The sequence below is a fragment of the Muntiacus reevesi genome, chromosome 19 (assembly GCF_963930625.1).
Source record: "Muntiacus reevesi chromosome 19, mMunRee1.1, whole genome shotgun sequence".
Lineage (NCBI taxonomy): Eukaryota > Metazoa > Chordata > Mammalia > Artiodactyla > Cervidae > Muntiacus > Muntiacus reevesi.
In genome coordinates this window covers 34,177,551-34,199,865 of record NC_089267.1, presented here as the reverse complement: position 1 = coordinate 34,199,865, position 22,315 = coordinate 34,177,551, and the positions used below count along the sequence as shown (strand labels likewise).

At 36.1% G+C, this 22,315-nt stretch overlaps 1 protein-coding gene across 2 annotated transcripts in view; it reads right to left on the bottom strand.

The window, feature by feature from the left end:
- Positions 1 to 22,315, bottom strand: part of HS3ST5 (heparan sulfate-glucosamine 3-sulfotransferase 5) — a 286,056-nt gene that overhangs the window by 105,295 nt on the left and 158,446 nt on the right. The window contains exon 3 of one of the 2 annotated variants that reach the window (XM_065911461.1): positions 14,650 to 14,762. The gene's annotated coding sequence lies outside the window, so the exon portion shown is untranslated. The remainder of the gene's footprint in view (positions 1 to 14,649; positions 14,763 to 22,315) is intronic. The other variant, XM_065911462.1, reaches the window with a different exon arrangement.

The window sequence follows — 22,315 nt, the reverse complement described above, 5'->3', positions numbered from 1 at the left end:
TTACTTCCTATCTTGTCTTCCTGCCTCCTGTCTTGTTCACACCCAATCCAGTCTTCACTCTGCACCAACAATGGTCTTTCTAATATACAAATCTGATCAAGATACTCACATTTAAAACCATTCAATTGTTGCTGTTCAGTTGCTTAGTCATGTCTGACTCTTTGTGACCCCATTGGCTGCAGCACACCAGGCTTTCCTATCCTTCACATCTTCTGGAGATTGTCCAAACTCATGTCCATTGAATCAGTGATGCCATTCAACCATCTCATCCTCTGTCATCCTCTTCTCCTCCTGCCTTCTATCTTTCCCAGAATCAGGGTCTTTTCCAATAAGTCGGTTCTTGACAGCTCAGTTGGTAAAGAATCCACCTGCAACGCAGGAGACCCTAGTTCGATTCCTGGGTTGGAAAGATCTACTGGAAAAGGGATAGACTGCCCACTCCAGGATTCTTGGGCTTCCCTTGCGGCTCAGCTGGTAAAGAATCCACTTGCAATGCAGAAAACCTGAGTTATATCCCTGGGTTGGGAAGATCCCCTGGAGAAGGCAAAGGCTACCCGCTCCAGTATTTTGGCCTGGGGAATTCCATGGACTGTATAGTCCATGGGGTCGCAAAGAGTCAGATATGACTGAGCAACTTTCACTTTCACTTTTGCATCAGGTGGCCAAAGTATTGGAGTATGAGTCGGCTCTTTGTATCAGGTGGTCTTAATGGATTGGCCCTTCCTTGCCTTTTTAGCCTCACCACTTTCTTCTAGACACATTTCATTTTCTTGTCCCCATACCTAGCCTGCTAAATTTTAGTCTTCCCGAAAAATCTTCCAGTCTGCTTATGTTGTTTCCTCCGTCTGGTATGCCCTAGCTCCTGTACATTCCCTACCTTCCCTTAGCTGGTTAACTCTTATGCATCTGTCAATTGTTAGCTGAGCTGTCACTTATTCCATGAAGACTTCCTGGAGTGAAGGGCCCCTTCTCTGGAATCCATCGTGTCTGGACTTCCCCTTCACGCCTCGTCCCACCACACATTCACTATGTAAGAACTTGCAAGCAGATCAGCTCTGTATGCCCAGGGCAGTGTCTGGCCTGATGATGGTGAATTAATCAGGTCTTGCATAGTACACAGCACACAGTAGATACTCAATACACATTTGTGGAAGAAGAATAAAATCTGTCAGGTTCTGATTGACTTTATAGCATATCTGCCTATACACAAAGTATGAACAATGGAATCTTCACTATTTTAGACAGAGGTTGGAAGAATACCCATCTTAAAATTAAAAAGACAACAGTAACACCACTTGGTATTTATTGGGTATCACGTGCAGGCTCTGTGTGAAGTGTTTCACACATGCTACATTACTTGTTCTTACAGTGATCCATGAGACAAGGTTTATTATTTTTCCACATTGCAGATGCAGAAAATAAGACTAAGGGAGATTAATAACTTGGCCAAATTCAGTTGGCAGAACCAGGATTCTATGAAACCCCCAAAGTCCTCCTCCCCTCCAAAACCCAATTCAACAAAATGAACATGTTCAACAAAAATGTACTGAATACTTGTTTTGTGTAAAATAGCAAAAGAGATGTATACCTACAATCTCTGATTTACTCCAGTGAAAATAACCAGAAATATTGAAGGGAGAAACTGTTTTGCATTTAGCTAGTTATTACCATTAGCCTGGCAAAAAGTATTCTGTGTTACATGAAAAAATATGATTGAGTAAACCAGAAAACTTTCCAGCTCTTCTATAGCAATTAGTGTAATTTCATTATTTAGCATAAAATGAGAATGCTCAGGTTCATTAACAGTCAAATCCAGATGCAAATGCAAATAGAGAAATAAAATGAAAAACCAAATAGCAAATTCTCATGATTTGCCTTTTGTTGGAATTGATGCCAACGCTTGCCACTGTAAACAAGTACTGAATTACAGAATTCTTGGCCTGAAAGAAATGTAGAAATTATTCGCTCCAATTCTCTCCAATTCTTTTTAAGCTTGGGGTCCAAAGGAAAATAGTAAGTATAAGAGATTATCAGCACTCTGGTTGACAGTACCTATGAAGGCTGGACCAATACCTATCTTGAGATGCAGCTATTCAACTTCTAAGATAGTTTTAACAGAAATGCTTTCACTTTTCACCAAGTGATAAATATGTTAATGTTCATACAAGCATTTTTTGGCAATCATCCTAAACTGTAATCAATCTAGTGATCAATGTAGGCTGGGTAAATAAAATATGGTATATTTAAATGAGGAAATACACCACATGGCAGTGATAATGAAGTACAACTACATACAACCAAGTGGATGAATCTTGAAAACATTATACTGAGCAAAAGATGCTGTAATTTTATCATGATTTTATTTATATAAAGTTCAAAAGAGAGCCTAGTATAATCCAAGATGTCACTATTAAGAAGAATGGTTATTGGAGCTGGGGTGGGAGGTGGTAGATGGAAGGAGACATGGGGTTTGCTGGAATGCTGGTGACTTTTGTCTTTTGATTTGAGAACTGTTACACAGACCTGCTCACTTTGTGACCAAGTATTGAGCTGTATACTTATTAGTGTACATTTTTCCTGTATGTATACCATACTTCAATACAATTCCACTCCCTGGAATAGTGAAACTTTAACACTCCTGTTATTAGATTGTACATTATCAAGAAATTCTCTGGCACACTCAGGAAAATTTATGGAAACCTATAAATCTTAATTCTGCTTAAACTAACATTTGTTTCAGTCATATCAACAAAAATAAATACCTCAATATTGAAAAGTTTGCTAAAGAAACAAATGTGTTTGATGAGATACAAAAAATACTATTTCGTTTGGCAAGCATTTGTGGGATTGGAGGTGGCAAATGCAAAGCTTCCAAAGTGTTACCAAATTTGTTTATAAGCTCAGTTTACTCAAGACTCAGAATTTGTGGAGTTGTATTTTTTAAACTGTAGGAATAAAAATAACTGTAACAGAAATAAAGGATCCATTTCTCAAATGTTGCTCTGGTTCTGTCCCAACTGCACAGTTTATAATGCCAGGCACATAACAAGGATCCCCAAATATTTGCTATATGAATAAAAGTAGAGCACAGTGAGTGCTCTTTAGAATACATCTAATCAATCTTTGTCATATAGAGGCAAAATGAGTATTTTTTAAATACCTGGTAAATAGGAAATAACCTAAACTTCTTTATAATTTTAGTAGACAATAATAGAGAATGACTGAAAAAAACTCAATTAAAGTACCAATTAATATTATTTACAAAGTACCTGTAAATGATTTATGAAACTACAACTCGTTTAGGATAAAAGTTTTCTTGCTAAAGAAAAACCTGGAACTTTTTAGAACCATAGAAAAACAAAGAAAAAAATCCACCTCCCCACCCACTACATTTAGAGAAAAAATTGAGACAGCAGTATTACTCTCCTTGAGAGTAATCATACATTAAACTGGTGTCAAGAAAACCTTAGAAAATATTAGCTTTCAGGGAAAAACACTTACAATTTATATTTTCTACTTTTAAGTAATATATTCTTACTATGACTCTAAAATCTGCCTAAACCACCATTAACATTTTAAAAGAAAGTTCTCTACTTCCTACCAAACAGAAATAAATAATGCCTGACAACAGCATTAGGGAACATAAACTTAAAATTACCTGTTATTAAAAACTGAACACATTTTTCTCAAAGAAATATATTACTCAGCTGTAAAATAGTATGTTTGCCATTCACACTAATGTTTCAACATTATGGTTCAATCTTCTAAAAAGCTGACATGGAAAATAATGGCGTAATAAACTAATTCATCATAATGTGCAAAAGAAACCACTGGAATAAATTGTAATAACCTTTCAAAAACTAGCAGCTTTTAAAAGTATTAATTTCTACTCCAGATAATTGGAAAGGACACCTGGGTGGGTAGGCAATATTTTTTATGGGATTGCTCTGTCAGGAGCTCAGATTGTCTCTGGACTCAGCAATGATCATTTAGCACTAAATGACAGTGAATCTTGCAAATAGGTCTTCCTAGATGGTGTTTGTCATAAATTACCAAACTCAGCTCCCCTCAAGGTCAGCCATATGAGAGGGCAGGTATCAAACGGCCTTCGCCAGGACCTAGCATGGTCCTCGGGTTTCTCGTAAATGGACAATAGTTGTGTTGGCTGCCATAAAATCAACTTAATGGACTGACAACATAAATTACCATCAAACTTTGACAACATCCGTCTCTAGAAAACAACTGGAGAATGCTTTTATAACAAAGCTGAGGAAAATGGATAACAATATGTTTTGTTCTATACTAGATCATAAATATTCTTAACAATGCTAAGTGGGGAATGACTTAATATTAGAACCCACAATAAGTTTTACCTGATGCACTAAAAACAGTGTCTAAGTAATATTAAAATGACACTTGCTTTTTGAAGTAATTGATATATATATATATAATGCAACAGAGTGTGTGTGTGTGTGTGTCTGTGTGTACCTTTGAATTCATTCTAGGGAAGAATGTTGCATTTGCTTGGCACTAGGTATTTTTATTAAACATAAACAACTGAAAAAAAATATTGATTTCTTTCTAGTTTCATTTTACCTACATAGTCCACTGAATCCACAGGAAAGATAGATTTTTCTGTTCTCACATCACCTTGGATGAATCATTTGAACTTACTTTCACTATGGCTTGATTTTTCCATTTGTACAGTAAAATAATTATTATATAAAAACATTTTGAAGACAGTGGAATTAATCCTTAGAGGAGGCACCAAATAAACTCTAAATTACTAGAGAATCATATTGATAATTTATAAAAACAATGTACACTAGACAATCAATTCACTGTTTTAAAAGTCACTTTGGTAGAAAATTAGCTAAACTAATAAACTGAAACTTTGAAGATAAATTAAATATCATTGCTTTGCTACATTTTCTTTCGTCATCTAATTTTTACCTCCATTCTGTAACTGTGGCTATTATGATGATGATGATGATGCATAGTTAGAACTATTCTCTCAGGCATTTTTACAATTTTATTTATTATCTCTCAGAAAGCAGGACTTCACTGTAGATTTTGCTCAAGGAAATGCTACACTGAGTAAAAGCAAGATCTTCCTTGAATCCAATGACATCTTAGATCATGAATATTGTATGTAATATACAATGAATTTTATGCACTTAATAAAAGCTCCCAAACAGAACTTTAATTCTGTGCCTTTGTCTCCCATATCTAGCCATCTCCTTTTATCTTGTTATTTTTTGCATGATTTCTTCCATTTATTTCTCTCCTTCTAGTCCCACTGTCATTCTGTCCAGAACCTCATCACCTAAGACCTGAATTATTGTAGTAGTTTCTTTACTCTTGTTCTCTTTCCACCAATCCTGCCAAATTAATCTTTTGTAAAGCACTACTTTAATTACATCATTCCCCAGCTCAAAATTTTTCAATGACTCCCCCATTCCCTGGAGGTCAAAGGCCAGTGTCTTCAGTTAGAAGAGAAGACTTTTGGGTATCAGGCCTCACTTCCTTTTCCAATCTCATCTTTTCCAGTTTCCCTGCACAAACCTTCAGAATAATAAAGGTATTTGCTGGCTGGACACCTCCATCACAAGCACCGGCCCAGCCAGTGCCATCCATCCTCCCTCCCTAGCCAGTAGCTTTCCTGCAGAAAGGGTTTTTTTTTCCACTTGAACCCATAGTCAGCACACCTCAAGCCATGAAACTGAACCATTCATTCTTTGGTGTTTAATATGACTTATGTCACTGTTACAATATTACTTAACCTCAGTTTTGATGCTTAATAGTAATCATGTCTTTTCTCTCTGATTACTTCATAAAGCTCTTTCAGGGTAGGGGGCATTAGAGTTCTTATTATCTGCTAATCTCCCTAGCACAAACTTATAAAAATAGTTGGCAACCAATAGACATTTGTTTAGCAAGTGAATGTACAATACTGTTCTAGGCTTCTTGTAAGATTAGGATGAAAGCTGTCCAGTAGTGTAACTTGTAGTATTCCAGCATACCAACTTATGTAAATGAGGCAGTTTCTCTGAATTTATTAGATGCTTCAATTCTTCAGTTCTTAGTGAAATTCTAGATTATAAAATATAAGCTGGACACATGAGATATTTAATGTTAACTCTGACTTTAACGTAAACATGAGCACCATTAGAATAAACACAGACTAGTGCATAGTCATTGAATTAGTACTAATTTTCTCGAGATCTCTTACTAACAGAAGCTCAGTAACTTCCAAACAAAAATAAAACTGCTCAAAGAATAAATTCAGAGGAAAAAGATAAATGCAGCAGCCCAAAACCTCAAATACAAATCAGACATATATTGCAGTTCATAATAGTCTGTAGAAAAAATGAAAGTGAAAGTTGCTCAGTTGTTTCCAACTCTTTGTGACTCCATGGATTATTCAGTCCATGGACTTCTCTAGGCCAGAATACTGGAGTGGGTAGTCTTTCCATGCTCCAGGGAATTTCCCAACCCAGGGATCAAACCCAGTTCTCCCACATTGCAGGCAGATTCTTTACCAGCTGAGCCACAATGGAAACCCACAAGGGAAGTCTATAGAAAGATCATGGGTTTTGGAACTTGACAAGACCTGAGTTGGCAGCTTGGTTCTGCTACTTAGCAGGGTTGCTATCTTGAGTCAGTAATTCAATGTCTTGAACCTCAAATTTCTCACAAGGCAAATGGGAATATTAAAATTCAATTTATTTGAAATAAAAGGAACCCAAATTGGAAAGGAACTGTAAAGGAAAGTAAAACTGTCACTGTTTGCAGATGACATAAGAGTAGGTATAGAAATGAGGAAACAGACAAAGGATTAATCTCAAAAATATACAAGCAACTCCTGAAGCTCAATTCCAGAAAAATAAATGACCCAATCAAAAAATGGGCCAAAGAACTAAACAGACATTTCTCCAAAGAAGACATACAGATGGCTAACAAACACATGAAAAGATGCTTAACATCACTCATTATCAGAGAAATGCAAATCAAAACCACAATGAGGTACCATTACACGCCAGTCAGGATGGCTGCTATCCAAAAGTCTACAAGCAATAAATGCTGGAGAGGGTGTGGAGAAAAGGGAACCCTCTTACACTGTTGGTGGGAATGCAAACTAGTACAGCCACTATGGAAAACAGTGTGGAGATTTCTTAAAAAACTGGAAATAGAACTGCCATATGACCCAGCAATACCACTTCTGGGAATACACACTGAGGAATCCAGATCTGAAAGAGACACGTGCACCCCAATGTTCATTGCAGCACTGTTTATAATAGCCAGGACATGGAAGCAACCTAGATGCCCATCAGCAGATGAATGGATAAGGAAGCTGTGGTACATATACACCATGGAATATTACTCAGACGTTAAAAAGAATTCATTTGAATCAGTTCTAATGAGGTGGATGAAACTGGAGCCCATTATACAGAGTGAAGTAACCCAGAAAGATAAAGAACATTACAGTATACTAACACATATATATGGAATTTAGAAAGATGGTAATGATAACCCTATATGCAAAACAGAAAAAGAGACACAGAAGTACAGAACAGACTTTTGAACTCTGTGGGAGAAGGTGAGGGTGGGATGTTTCGAAAGAACAGCATGTATATTATCTATGGTGAAACAGATCACCAGCCCGGGTGGGATGCATGAGTCAAGTGCTCGGGCCTGGTGGGCTGGGAAGACCCAGAGGAGTCGGGTGGAGAGGGAGGTGGGAGGGGGGATCGGGATGGGGAATACGTGTAACTCTATGGCTGATTCATATCAATGTATGACAAAACCCACTGAAAAATAAAAAAAAAATAATAATAATAAAAAAAAGAAAATCCTAAAGATGCCACAAAAAAATCATTAGAACTAATACATGAATTCAGTAAAATGGCATGATATAAATTAATATACAGAATTTTTTTGCATTTTACACATTAAAATGAACTACCAGAAAGAGAAATTAAGAAAACAATCCCATTTACAATTGCATCAAAAAGCATAAAACATCTAGGAATAAATCTAACCAAAGAGCTAAAAGACTTGTACTCTGAAAGCTACAAGAAAATGGTCAAAGAAGCTGAAGACAACACAAACAGAAAGGTACACCATGTTTATGGACTAAAAGAATTAATATTGTTAAAATCACCATACTCCCCAAGGCCATCTGTAGATTAAATGCAATCCCTATCAAAGTACTAAGGCATTTTTCACAGAACTAGAACAAATAATCATAAATTTTGTATGGAAACACAAAAGACTCCAATAATCAAAGCAATCTTGAGAAAGAAGAATAAAGCTGGCGGTTTCATGTGCCCTAATTTCAAACTATACTACAAAGCTACTATAATCAAAGTAGTGTAGTGCTGGCACAAAAAGATGCATAGATCAATGGAACAGAATAGAGAGCCCAGAAATAAGTCCATACTTATGCAGTCAATCGATTTTGACAAAGGAGGCAAGAATAAACAATGGAGAAAAGATAGCCTCTTCAATAAATGGCATTGGGAGAACTGAATGGCTGCATGAAAAAGAATCAAACTGGACAACTTTCTCATACTATACACAAAAATAAACTCAAAATAAGTTAAAAACTTAAATGCAAGCACTGAAAACATAAAACTCCTAGAGAAAAACATAGGGAATACCCTCTTTGACACTGGTTTTAAAAATATCTTTTTTTAGATTATTTTCCCTAAGGCAAGGGCAACAAAAGCCAAAATAAAGAAACGAGACCATATCAAACTACAAACCTTTCACACAATGAAGGAAACTATCAAAATGAAAAGGCATCCTACTGAATAGGAGAAGATATTTGCAAATGATACATTTGATAAGAGGTTAATATCCAAAATATACAAAGAAATTATACAACAAAAATAAAAAAAACCAACCCAATTGAAAAATAAGCAGAGAACCCAGATAGACATTTTTCTAAAGAAGACATACAGATGACCAACAGACACATGAAAAGATGCTCAATATCACTAAACATCAGGAAAATGCAAATTAAAACCATCGAGATACCACTTCACACCTGCCAGTATGGTTATTACCAAAAAAGACAACACATATTAAGTGTTGGTGAGGATGTGGAGAAAAGGAAACACTTGTTCTCTGTCGGTGGGAATGTAAATTGGTGCAGCCACTATGGAAAAGAGTATGGAGGTTCCTCAGAAAACTAAAAACAGAACTGCTATACGACCTAGCAGTTTTACTTCTGGATATTTACCTGAAGAAAACAAAAACACTAATTTGAAAAAATATATGCACACCAATATTCATGGCAGCATTATTTACAACAGCCAAATATGGAAGTAACTTAAGTATCCATCAACAGATGAATGAATAAAGATGCTGCATAGACACACACACACACACACACACAATGGAATATCACCCAGCAATTAAAAAAAGAAGAAATCTTGCTATTTGTGATAACATGGGTTGATCTGGAGGGTTTTATGGTAAAGTAAAATAAGCCAGACAGAGAAAGACAATTACCATAAGATTTTACTTATACGTGGAATCTAAAAAAACAAAACAAACAAGCACAACAAAACAAAATGAAAGCAGATTCTTAGATACACCCATTGGGTTGCCAGAATGCAAGGTGATAGAAGTGGGTAAAATAGATGAAGAGGATTAAGAGGTACATACCTCCAGTTAATAAATAAGCTATGGGGATATAATATACAGCATAAGGAATGTGGTCAATAATGATAGTTTTGGGGACAGATGGTTACTAGACTTACTGTGGTGATCATTTCACAATATTCGCAGGTGTCAAATCGCTGCATAGTAAGCCTGAAGTTAATATTGTATTAACATTGTATTTCAACTACATTTGAACTAAAGAAACCTTCAAAAACATTCACTTAATTTGAAAAATCTGAGATGATTGAACTCTTTTGAGCTGGTTATTAGGATGATGAATTTAAAGTTCCTAGGGCACATAGCCCAATATTTGGCATATCAATAAATGGTAGCTATTATTATTATTTTGTCTTCAGAATTTTCTTTTTAATTACCTCTGATCTATTATGGAGTCAACTGGCTTCCCTAAGAGGAGTCTAAAAGATTTGAGCTTGCATTTGCTAGTTTACTAATCTATCAACTTCTCTGAACTTTCAATTGCATAAGGATATATGGTGAAAAAAAATGTCCTTGCAAGGACATTCTGAAGACTGAGAGTAATCTATTTTAAAGTGTCTAGCATAGAGTAGGCCCTCTATGAATGGAAGGTAATATAATTCACATGAGTCTCCTCTGAAATGAGTACCATCCTACTATGTATTGAGGAACCCATGTGTATGAATATTTTTTAAGTAATGGAGGTAGAAAAACTTTTCTCTGTTATATTCTGGTACTTTTCAGAAAAACATAATTTGGAATTATGAGAAATTGTTTTTAAAATAGTATTCTTATGGTGACTTATAGTTTATGAAATACTTTTTATAACTTAAGACCTTAAAAATATTCCCCAAATTAGCAATTTGTTGCTATATTATTGAAATCATTATCTTTGCCCATTCTATAATAAAGATGCTTAACAATTAACAATAATGCTAAACTGCAAATATTAAGGATATTACAGAAAAGTTCAATATGTTATCATCATAGGCCTAGAGTTTTAGGTGTAGAGTTAGGTTATTTATTTGGCTTTTTTCCTGTTTCTTGATGTAAGCCTGTAACGCTATGAACCTTCCCCTTAGCACTGCTTTTACAGTGTCCCATAGGTTTAGGGTTGTTGTGTTTTCACTTTCACTCATTTCTATACATATTTTGATTTCTTTTTTGATTTCTTCTATGATTTGTTGGTTATTCAGAAGTGTGTTATTTAGCTTCCATATGTTTGAATTTTTAACAATTTTTTTTCCTGTAATTGAGATCTAATCTTACTGCACTTGACAGTTGATACTGGCCAGATGAAACTGAATAGTTTCTAAACTGAAAGCTATCATCATAGCTTTTTCATATCAGCAATAATCTCGGAAGTCTCCTCTAGGTAGGCTTTCACAAAAGACAACTTATGAAAGTGGTTTATTAATTTCTCTTTGACTTCTTGAATATTATTCAAAGTATCAGCTAGGTTAGCTGTTCTGCATTTTAACCTGTTAAAATGCAAAAAAAAAAAACCAAACCAAAAAAAACTGGCAGATGCTTTCTGGAACATAGCCTATAAACAAAAGAATAGAAAAAAATATGGGTAACTTTCTTAAATCTAAATAAATGTATTATGTGAGATTAATGACTTGTCTGAACTCAGCAGGCATGCAATTAAATGTTCAGAAATGGAAGGTACCTCAGTCTTCTTTTTTTTTTTTTTAATTTTTTGACCTCAATCTTCTAAGGCTGAGCTGTTTCTATTATCATAATAACTGAAGCACATGTTTAATAACTCAACAAATACATTTACTTCCTTAAACATCTTCAGGGTCAAAACCAGACATCAGGTACAACTTGAGTGCCATAATTCCTCTGATAATCTTTTGAAGGGATTGCTTCAAGAAGCGGCAGACAGGATCCCATTGAGGCCTGTAGGATGCTTTAGGTACTTTGGGAGCTCGGCACTTACTTTTTGAAGCTTCCATTCTAAGGACAGTATTACTCTTAATCCTCCAAAGGAGAAGCTTGCCACAGAGCCACTAGAAATCAGACTGTTGCATATGGATGTCTAGCTCTTAGTTTAGTGATTATGGCCATTATATCTACATTTTAGGACATGATAACTGCCACTTGGAGGGCTTCTCTGGTGGCTCAGTGGTAAAGAAACTTCTGCTAATGCAGGAGACATGGGTTCAATACCTGGATTTGGAAGAGTTCCTGGAAAAGGTAATGGCAACCCACTCCAGTATCCTTGCCTGGGAAATCCTATGCACAGAGGAGCCTGGTGGGTTACAGCCCATGAGGTTGCAAAAGAGTTGGACATGACTTAGAACTAAAACAACAACAGTTCCCACTTGGTAACTGGTAACTGAACAGCATTGGGTCAGCATTGGTACCAGAGTCATCTTTTCTAAATCTGCTCCCAGAGTCCCTCCACACACATGGTTATTTCTTCATGCTTGGTCTTTGCTTTCTTTCAGTGTTTTTACCTTCCTCCCATCACCCACCAGGAATTTCAAATCATTTGGGGATTTCTCCACTTTTTCAGTGTTTATCTTTACCAGATCTGTAACTATATGTCTATAATGTCAGTGATCATTTCAAATATTTTGATCCTCCTAACAGTGTCATGGGATGAGCAAACCGAGGCATGAAGAGGTTTTTATGATGTGTCTGAGATTTGGTGTCAAAACATAGTCCCTGCCTCATAACTTTGAACTGAGCCCTTGCTTCACCACCATTACTACACTATCATTTGCTAGGTTCATCAGACTTGTGTTGGAAATTCTTCCTTGCCAGCTGTGTGATGTTTACAATATGTTAAACTCTCTGAACTTTAGCTTTCTTGTCAGTAGGGTGACAAGATTCAGCTTAACCAAGGAGTTATCAATCATCCACCACATCCTAGCACAGAGCTAAGTGCTATAGCACAAATGAAGTAATAGCTGCCAAGAAATTTTGGCAGTGAGAAGAACAAGATTTTTGATAATTTCCTAGAAAATAGAGAGATTCCAAGAGGGGCTAGTCTGCCAAGTTTAACAGAGCTCTGTGTAAATTCTCCAAAATAATTTCAATTAGAATAAAACAATTTTAAAATTCACAAATTTTATAGTTTACTCTTAAGTAGCACATTCCACCAAACCCCAAAGTGTTATTTTTGAAGACAATGATACCATATCCAACCTACATTATTACATGGGGTGAGGGAGGGACCATGCAAGAGCCAGTTTTATAGGGAATCTAGAGATGAAAAGTTAAAAAAATGTGTTAGATGTTTCTGCTTTCTTTCATCATTTGAATCATCTAAACTGTAAAACATCCTAGAGTAGGAATAGCCACTTCACATTATCTCCATCTTTCTTCTTCAGTGCCTTGGACTAGACAAACTTGTTGAGTAGAATATGGCTTAAACTATAAGAATAGAGAAGAATAAATTTCATATTATCAATATGAACTAGTCACCAGGCACCTGTGTGAAACAGGTGGAAAATAAAAACAGCCAAGGGTTTAGGATCTAACACTTGGTTCTCATTAAACCTCTTCTCTCAATTTCAGGTAGTAACCTGACTGCTAAGGGTCACAAGGTTTCCAGTTTTTAGAATATGAATTATGCCATCTATCTGCTAGTATTATTGAGAGATAAAATGAGATGAACTATTATTGTATATACTAATAAATAAGTAATGCTTTTTTGAGTGTTTGACATGTATTAGCCACTATTCTAAGATTTTCTTTATTAGGTCATTGAAACTTTACAACTTAAGGAGATGGGTATATTACTATTATTTCTATTTTGGAGATGAGAAAATGAAGCCATAGAAAGTTTCTCTTTCTTTCTTTTTTAAATCTTGCCAAGGTCACACAGTGAGTATTTGGCTGAGCAGGAACTCAAGCTCAGGCAATCTGGGCTCTTGACTACTCCTTTTTGTCACCTTACTCCATCACAGGATGTGAGAGTTGGACTGTGAAGAAAGCTGAGCACCGAAAAATTGATGCTTTTGAACTGTGGTGTTGGAGAAGACTCTTGAGAGTCCCTTGGGCTGCAAGGAGATCCAACCAGTCCATCCTAAAGGAGATCAGTCCTGGGTGTTCATTAGAAGGACAGATGCTGAAGCTGAAACTCCAATACTTTGACCACCTGATGTGAAGAGTTGACTCATTGGAAAAGACCCTGATGCTGGGAGGGATTGGGGGCAGGAGGAGAAGGGGACGACAGAGGATGAGATGGCTGGATGGAATCACCGACTCGATGGGCATGAGTTTGAGTAAACCCCGGGAGTTGGTGATGAACAGGGAGGCCTGGCGTGCTGCGGTTCATGGGGTTGCAAAGTATCGGACACGACTGAGCGACTGAACTGAACTGAACTGAACTGAGCTCCGTCACAGTAGCTCTCTGTAAGTCCATTTCCCCTGGTCCTGGTCTCTGGTACAGAATGCAACAGATTTTGCCTCTCCAGAAATAAACAGCTACACTGAGGACAGAGGATAATTACATGAAGAAAGAAACAGCAATACATGATACAAGTTGTATGCCAGAGAAGAGGTATGACTTCTAGGCCTACAGATGTTTGAAAGGAAGGAAATAATTGCAATGGGGAATCAGCAAGATGTTCCCATGTAGGTAAGAGTTGACTTAGGTCCTAGAAAACAGAATTAAAACCAGCAGAGAGGATCTGGGGGAAGTTATTTCAGAGAGTGGGATAGCAAAGACAAAGGCCTTTTGTGCTCAGGAACCAAGGCTCAGTGTCAGTGAGAAAGAAGGTTTCTATATGGGAATGCTGAGAATACAGAATCAGGAGGCAGCTGAAAGTCATTTTGTAGAATGTTTTAAAAGCCTAGAGAGGAGACAGGACCTCCCGCTGAAAAGCCACCCTGCTTTTCTGAGTGGCTGTGTGCATATATGTGAACATCCAAGTCCTGCCAAGTAGTACTTTCAAAAGGCTGATGAGACAGCAGGTGTATAACATGGATGGGAAAGCTAGCCAACGGATTGGAGGAGCAAGCAGAAGCCCTGGGTACACATACCTACATTCAGATGCTTCCAGTTACTCCAGCGATGATTATCTGGCTGGTGGATATTCCATGACCTCTCCACACCTACTGCTGTGCTTTTGGCCTGTCCCTCACTCTGTTAGGACCTGAGGGTAGAGAAAGAGGCAAAGTGATCTTCCAGTTAATCTTTTTTCTCTCTCTGCTCCTTAGCTATGGTTAAAAACTTGGTGTTGGAAGAAGCATATTAGGTATGATCAGAACATTTCATTTTTTTAAAAATATACTTCCAGTGTTTTTACTAAATGATTTACTGATGAAGAACAGAGCTTGTATTTGAGTCTGACCCTGGAATATGCAATTGCTAGTTCTCTTTGATCAGAGAAGGACTTGTAAATTGGGGGCTACTCACATGTACTTTCACTTAATGTTCTTGTTTCTGATCTGGCTGCTTTGGATTTTAGGTTGAGGGTGGTTAAATGTACTCTTTTAAAAAATGTTATATATTGCATATCTCAACTGATCTTTTTACAACAATATGATGATTAGCCATCAATCATTCTTACCATTGCTGCTACTTGAATATATTAAGCAATTGCTGCTTCTTCCTAAGCTGGATATATTGATAGATTACCAGGAGACTTGAGTAGACATGCAGAGTACATGTTGGCTCTAAAGTGTTGTATTGGAAAAATGAAAAAAGAAAGTGATGGGAAAATGAAAAAGATTGCAATGAAACAGACTTGTGATACCAAACTCCTCTTTAAAAAGCAATAGTTCATTGTCATTTCAGGCTACTATTGAGAATAAGTATGAAGTCTAAATAGATTGTAAGAGTCCAGTCCTAATACATCATTATCACTAATATGTATTTGGTAATAGTAGACATAGATTATTTCAGTCCAAAATAGCCAGAATATCCATCTTTTATGTGGGTCCACTGGATGCAAATATACTTTGAGTGCAAAGCACACACACATACAGCCCTCTTTCAAGGAAAGGGAGACTTTAAAATTTAATTTAATTGATTTATTTATTTTTTGACTTTAAAATTTTATATACTTGGCTAGTAGCCAGCTACCAAATCTACTCTAATTCTCTGATTAACACACTTTCATACATTATTTCCAGTTTTCTACTTGAATCCTTGTCAATGTTTCCCTTCACAATCCCAATATCACCCAAATAGTTCTGGAGAAACCAGAAAGTGAGTAGAAAAAAGTTCATTCAGCTATTTAAGGACATGGCACACATCACTAGTATCCATTTATTAGCAAAAAAGCAAAAAAACAAAACTGGCTTCATTGCTCATGAGAACTTCTTAGTATGTTCAAACACCTGCTGAGATCTTAATATAAAACAAAACAAAACCTCAACTACTCTGCTTCTAAATTTGTTTGATAAACCAGACTTTTAAAGTTCCCAAATAAACAGAAATCATTATAATTATGAATAATTAACATGCTAAACTCAAGAGGGCACTCAACATTCATTACACTGTAGAGTTTGTCCCCTAAGGGAAGTACCTTCAATTAGTTCAGTTTTTACAATGGAAGAAAAATGTGACAATCAGTAATTGCAGGTACTTAGTACAGGGAACAAAATGAGCTAACTTGCATTTAAATCACCCTGTCTCAATCAGTAAAGTCCCTGCTCTCTTTTAGATTCTTAACATTTGTACTAATTCCAGAACACAGAAAAGCAATAGATAGTAGGAAAAACATACTGTCTTCAAAGATGTAAGTAGATGCACTTCAGCTTTATCAGTTATTCTAACTGAGTAGGTGGAAGAAGAAGGCAAGATATAACAATAAACTAATTTAAAAGAGAATCTTGTAGACTTTTTTTTGGCTGCACTGCACGGCATGTAGGATCCTAGTTTCCCAACCAGGGATTGAACCTATGTGCACTACATTGGAAATGCAGAGTCTTAACCACTGGACCACTAGGGAAGTCCTAAAAGATGTTTTCTAAAATATATCAATATATTTATTCACTCAGTTTACAAACATTTATTAAGCACTTACCATGTATCAGGGTAAATGTGCTAAATGACAGTTACATTGTACTGAAAGAACCAGCCAATGTGGAGAAAAGGGAACCCTAAACTGTTGGAATGTAAACTGGTACAGCCATTATGGAAAACATTATGGAGGCTCCCCCAAAAAACTAAAAATAGAACTTCCACATGATCCAGCAGTTCCATTACTGGATATATAAATGAAGAAGACAAAAATGCTAATTTGAAAAGATATATGCGCCCTAACCTTTATAGCAGCATTATATATTTATAGTAGCCAGGATACAAAAGCAATGTAAGTGTTCATCAGCAGACGGACGGATAAAGAAGGTGTGGTACACACACACACACACACACACACACGCACACACAATGAAATATTACTCAACCACAAAAAAGAATGAAAATCTGCCCTTTCCAATAACATGGATTGACCTAGCAGTCGATCCATGCTTAGTGAAATAAGTGAGACAGAGAAAGATAAATACTGCATGATATCACTTATATGTGGAATATAAATAAATAAAATGAATGAATATAGCAAAGCAGACACAGACTTATGGATGTAGAAAACTAGTGGTTACTAGTGGGAAAGGGTCAAGAAGGGGGTAGATTAAGAGGTGCAAATTACTATGTATAAAATAAATGGTTCAAGGATACATTGTACAGCACAGAGAATATAGCCAATATTTTATTATAACCTTAAATGGAGTATGATCTATAAAAATATTGAATCACTATGTTATATTCCTGAAACTAATATAATATTATAAAGTATTAGTTGTTCAGCTGTGTTTGACTCTTTGCGACCCCATGGACTGTAGCCTGCCAGGCTCCTCAGTCCATGGGATTTTCCAGGCAAGAATACTGGAGTGGGTTGCCATTTCCATCTCCAATAATATTATAAATCAACTATAATTAAAGGAAAAATAAAGACTGAAATGTAAGAAAAAGAATTAGCTAATGATTTGTTTAAATATACATTTTTTATATACAAATTTGATTATATCAATACATTTGTATATTCTTACAAATATAAAGTTTGAAGTATAAATATTTACAAACTGAAGCTATTCAAAGTGTTATTCCTCACATCCAACTGCAATGGAAATTATAATATACCATTTTAATTAAAAATTAAATCACAAAATTATTTAAATTTTCTTCATCAGAGTCTCATCTATAAAAATGGTAAAAAAAAAAAAAAAAAAAAGAAACCAAACACCAAAATATATCCATTTTCTTTTTCAGTAATAAATTTTACTACAATTACCAGGGATTTTCTTAGGCATTTATAGAACTAAAATATAAGTCAAGTTGAAAATGGTTTAGCAAACAGTAACCATACTTTTGCACATAAGTATACATTTTTGCTCTGATTCAATATCAAATTGACAACCTTGACCCAAGAAAGGGTTATCTTTTATGAGCCACCACTTTGGGGAGAAATATTTTATCTTCCACTGAAGTAGAGGAAAGAATTCATTAAAAATGTGATGCAAGTGGTTTTAGAGTGATAAATCTCAAGTTACCAATTCCATTTTTAGTGATTAGTTGCCCAAGTCTTGTATTAATTAAAATGGTTATTCTAAATGCTTATATTTAATGTAAACATAATTAGCTAAACCTCAGTGTTACTGCCTCATCTATTTTGAAATTAATTTATAAAATAGCTCAAAAAGTGCTGTAAGATTTTGATACAAAAGAAATCAGAATCAGTCTGCATCATTTGTTGGTTTCAGTCGTGAAGCCATAGGGAGCCACTTATATTAGGTATGACTGAGGGGGTCTCTGGCATGGCTAACACAGGAGAATCAAACATTGAGAAGCCATTGATGTTTCTTTTATACATATGACATATAATTACTTCCTAAGCAAAAATACATCAGTTGTTCCCAATATTAATATAGTCTCATACCAATATATGCAGACTTTTCTAATATTTTATTAAAACCTGGGCCTTTGGCTCTCCAATGAATGCTTATAGTTGGGGGAATATGTTTCTACAATTCTCTTATAGTTGGGGGAATATGTTTCTACAATTCTCTAACATTAGTTTAAGCCATCTGCATCCTTCTCCCTCACCCTAACCTTTTAGGAATTTAATTCAGAGCAGGCTATAAAATCTGGCTCAGCTTACACATCAAATAAAATTGTATAGAATATTTCTCATCTTTTCCCACTAATACTATTACGTGGCTTTCCAATATTCCTTCAAGTTAAACTGTATCTCAATTATCTGAACTGGCATCTGCTTCTATTTCTTTCAGTCCTCTCTGGTTCCCTAAACAATGAATAATAGATATTATTACTCAAGAGCTAGATTTGGGTACATCTCTGCAAAGAATGTAGGTAACATGCAAAAAACATCTATCCTGTTTAGATAAGATAATATGAGATTGTGATCAGAGACAATTATGTATTGATTTACCATTTAACATTTAACTATCAACCATTATCTTAACTCTGAACATCCTCAGAGGTTCAAAGGATTAGAACTGTCTCAAAGTAATCACAATGGAGAGGGACAATTTGAGGACCAGCAAGATATTAACACATCTGCTTTGTTCATCTTGCTCAAACCTTTAAACACCATCTGTTTCCCATTATTTTCTGGCTACCATCTTCCCCTAGGCTAAAAGATTTTTAAATGACTGGGGGAAAAAAACTTGAGAAACTAGTTTGAGATTTTAATTCAGTATTTCATCTGCCAGAAAGTGAAATGCAGTTCGCTGCAGCAAGTGTTCCTAATAGATAAGGGAATTGTTGCTTCACATATAATTACACTGAGCCTAACGGTAGACATAGCCAACCATATCATCTTTATACTATTAGAAGTGCTAGTAATTCTGAAAAGAATCCATTTTGAGGAGGGTCAGAGCTACTTTTATTTTACTTCAAACCAGGGTTATCATGTAATAAAACTGATAGTTTTGGGGGAACAATTTTGGAATATAAAAAAAAGTATTAAAGAGTAAATGAAGCTGACTGTTGTGACTGGCAGTAAGTTCAAGCATTTTGTGTTCTTTTGTGTTTGCTTTGGAATGTTAAACAGGTTGGGTTCTTTTAAAAAGAAAACATTTTATTCAGAACATTTCCCATGAAAGCCCTCTTTGACAAAGTGTCATTTTTTGATATATTAGTACATGTCTGCCCACATTTTAAATTCAAAAAAGGCAAGCACTGTTTTAACAACTTTTGACAAGCATGGGGAATTAAACTTCCACGGAATTGACTCTCAGAGTAACACTAGAGGACTGTTTGTTATATTTTCTATTTTTGTACTTCTTCATGAAAGGACACAACATTTTTAGTTATATAAATTTCTGGTTGAAAAAAGTGCAAAGTAATTAAAGACGAGCAATTAGAATAGGAAAACTTCAACTCATCAATAAAATGCTTTAAGCATAGAATACTGAAATTTTTTGAGCTACAGATATAGTAATCCAGTGAAATAAAAGTAGCAGGAGAGAAGGTAAAGAATTTTCTAGAAAACTAGCCAGGAAACTTCAAGAAATTTAACTACTTCTTCATTGCTACTGCTACTGCTAAGTCACTTCAGTCGTGTCCGACTCTGTGCGACCCCATCCCTGGGATTCTCCAGGCAAGAACACTGGAGTGGGTTGCCATTTCCTTCTCCAATGCATGAAAGTGAAAAGTGAAAGTGAAGTCGCTCAGTCGTGTCTGATTCTTCGCGACCCCATGGACTGTAGCCCACCAGGCTCCTCCGCCCACGGGATTTTCCAGGCAAGAGTACTGGAGTGGGGTGCCATTGCCTTCTCCGTACTTCTTCATAGTTATCTACTAAATTATAAATTTCAAAGTCAAATAATCCTGTATTTTTTTTTTGTTTTTGAAATGCAGGCTCCGCTTATTGCAACCTCACTTGGATACCCAGAGGTACCTCCAGTCAGCAAACTGCCTCCCATCCTGTGTCCCTCTGACTGTGACACTGCAGGGTGGCATCCTGGCTGCTCTCCAAGCTCATCTGTCTCCACTTCACTGTACTCTTGCCCATTCATTCATCCAGGGCTTTTTCCAGTTCCTTGACTATGTTAGGTTCTTTATCCTCTGCCTAGATCACTATCACAATCACTTTGATTAATGTCTCCTCTTCTTTTCAATCTCAGCTTGGATGTCACTTCCCTCAGGAAGATCTCTCTGTTCTCTCCCGAGATGTCCTTTCCCTAGAGCCTGTAGAACCTGTTCTCTCCAATCCAAGTCCCTGTCATACAGATGCTGTTGTCTCTTTATTTGCAGACTGTAAGCACCATGAAGCTTATTTACTGTAATCTATCTTATGTCTATCTTATTTACCAGTAAATCTCTACTTCTTAGACAACTGCTTGGAATATTCTCAATGCTCTCAAACACTTTGTTAAACAGATTAGTGAATAATTTGAGTGAAAAGTTCACATATAAGCAATGATTTTTTTCCTTTTGGTGGTAATACAAACTTCTAAATATAACCACTTTTACATATTAACTCATTTCGGTTGACATATCTTAATGTTATTGTTTCCATTGATTATTTGATTTAGCTGGGACAAGTTTCACATTTTAGTTCAAGATTTTCTCATATCACCTTTCTCTATTATGAAAGTACAAGGTGGATAATAGCCATTGAAGGATATTAAGTTCTGAAATGCCATTTTTGGGTTTCAGTTTACTATACAGACTTCTAATGATAAAATGGTAGACTGAAAAGGGAGAGAAAAGATTTATGAAGATTAATGTATAATATCTGAAAAAGGTGAAGGTCTTGCTTTTCTGTTGCTCTGTTAGTATAATCTTTAACTGGAAATAAAAGAAGAAAATTTGAGACCAATACCCATTAGTGAGTCAGCAAAGTAGAGATGGAGAAGAGGACATCTTCTGGACATTGTTATTAGATATCAAGAGCTGTAAAAACAAACATACTCTTGAGAGGCCTTAAATTTAATGACACAGCTGTGGATAACTAAATTAAGATTATGACAAATTCAGGGAATTGGTTCAGAGTTCTCCTCAGCCAAAATTCAAATAAGCAATCAAAGTGATATTGTATTAGTTGACCTTCTCAGACACTTCTGAAATAACTGCTGCTGCTGCTAAGTCACTTCAGTTGTGTCCGAACTCTGTGCGACCCCATAGATGGCAGCCCACCAGGCTCCCCCATCCCTGGGATTCTTCAGGCAAGAACACTGGAGTGGGTTGCCAGTTCCTTCTCCAATGCGTGAAAGTGAAAAGTGAAAGTGAAGTTGCTCAATCGTGTCCGACTTTTAGTGACCCCATGGACCGCAGCCTACCAGGCTCCTCCATCCATGGGATTTTCCAGGCAAGAGTACTGGAGTGGGATGCCATTGCCTTCTCCATCTGAAATACAGGAGGCATTTATTAAGAATACTCAGAACAACAGCAAGACAGAACTGCTTCCATATTTCATAAACACCTTTATGAAGTGGGAGGGTGGGTGAAGTTGGGTTGGGGAGGGTGGATATGGGGGGAAGGGTACAGAAGGAAGAGAAGGAGCTACTTGGAAAGATATTAGTGGAACTCTTCTTTTAAAAATTGCCATAGCAGGACTTTCCTTAAGTCAAGATTAAAAATGTGATGAGCCTATGGAATGTTATTGTCTGCAGAAAAAGTAATATAAAAATGATTTTTGTTTCCACATAAATTACTTAACACAGCTGCCACTAG